Below are 1,915 nucleotides of genomic sequence, written 5' to 3'. Positions count from 1 at the left end.
CCCAGGTTGGCCTGATTCTGCAACTGTGTCTCAGCCACCCCGTCCTGGAATGGGGAGCCCAGCTCCTTTGATAGACGTAGGCCTCTGTTCCTTCGGCCATCCCTGCTGAGATGTATTTTTTTTTTTTTTTAATTCACTCAGTATATGCTTATCAAGAGCCTGCTCTGAGCCAGGCACGAACGTATCCGGTATAGTCCCTGCCCCCGTGAGGTTTTCAGTAGCACCGTTCCTGCTTGCCTTTCCCAGAGTGAGCATTCTGTACCCTATCATTTCAACACTTAAAGAGTCTTCATGCGACACAGCCCCAAAACACAAGCACAGGCTTTCATCTGGTGCCCAGTTTAAGAAAGCCAGCTGTTCCAAGTGTGGAGGAGAGCATGGCTGGGTTGTGCAAATATGGGTCTCCACTGCAGTACCTTCCCAGGGGATGGCCAGGGGTGATTTTTGGCCCTCCACAATGTTCGCCTGGCTCTCCCTGCCGTGCGTGGGCCCTGGCTCCTTGTGCCACCCATTTCATGATCACCAGACAAGCGAGATCATGGGAAGTAGGTCACAGTGCAGTTCAGTCTTAGAGTTTGAACACAAGCTCTTGGATAGGTAGGCGTTCAGGTGCTGGGAACAGCTGAAATTTTAGAATTGGAGCCTTGTTTCTTGAAAAATGCAAACCCTTCACTCAGGAAAAAAAATGCCTTTTAAGTTATCCCGAGTCTCTGGCCTCTTGGGCAGTGACTAAATGAGAAGGCTGGGGAAGCAGTTGGAACATTTGGTGGCATCCAGCAGTCAAAGAAACAAGCCTTTCTGGACAGGTTACCAGACAGGCTGCCAGTGACTGTGCACTTGGAAAACACCGAGGAATCAGCAGTATGGGGAACGTGGGCGGACAGCCGGGTAGTCAGACCTGGCAGGCCCTCCAGGGGAATAGGCACTGTCTTGACAAGGCGGCCAGTGCCCAGGCACATTTTGTTTCGACACTGGGCGTTCCCGGACAAGTTGGGGCAACCCAGGCACGAGCAGGTTCCCATGGGAAGGTTCTGGATGGCACTTGGCAGGAAAGCCATGTGAGCGGGGGCACTTGGGAGCAGAGTACAGACGGAGGGAGAGCAGCTGTGCAGCCTCCCAGCACTGAGCCCTCAACCCTCATGAGGCACAGCCATCAGCACCACTTCGGAGGAGGCCACTTGGAGACTCTCAGAGGTTACATAGCAGGGCAGGCCAGTTTTAAACCCAGTTCCCCTCACAGGAAAGTTTAGTCTTTTCTTCTCATAACAGCTTCCTCAGGATGTGACACCCCAGGGCTGGTGGATCCTCTGTACGCTGCTCAAGGAGCATCATTTAAAAAGCTGATTCCCAGGTCCCTCTCAGGGGCCTACAGCAATGGCCCTGGCACATTCAGTATGAGGACTGTGTCATGACAAACATTTACATAGCCCTGGTGAGAGGGAGAATATTCCTCATGGCCAAAAACAGTGCAGAGAGTTAGGTGAAAATGTAGTATTGAATTGTGTTTAAAGTCACAAAGTCACCTACGTGAAATGGCCAGATGCTGGGAGACATTGTATTGTCTACAGCAGGGATCTCAACTGGCACTGCTGGTGTCTATGGCTGGATTGTTTGTTGTTTGTTCTCTGTGGCGGCGACTCTCCTGTGCACTGTAGGGTATTGAGAAGCATCCCCAGCCTCCGCCTGTCAGATGCCAGAAACACCCCCTCCCTCAGTCTAACAACCAAGACAGTGAAGTATCTCATGGAGGCAGAGTTGGCCCCCCACATGAGAAACCTCTGGGCTCTAGCCTGTTCTTTATGTCTGTTCCTTTGGATTCAGGGATCTCTTTTCAGGTGTAGCTCACCCCTTCACGCCGTCCCCCATTCCTGACAGAGGAGAGGGGCTCCATTCGGGAAGGATATCCCTAGCACAG

Source organism: Pteropus vampyrus, unplaced genomic scaffold, assembly GCF_000151845.1.
Source record: "Pteropus vampyrus isolate Shadow unplaced genomic scaffold, Pvam_2.0 Scaffold583, whole genome shotgun sequence".
Classification (NCBI taxonomy): domain Eukaryota; kingdom Metazoa; phylum Chordata; class Mammalia; order Chiroptera; family Pteropodidae; genus Pteropus; species Pteropus vampyrus.
This window is presented reverse-complemented; position numbering follows the sequence as displayed.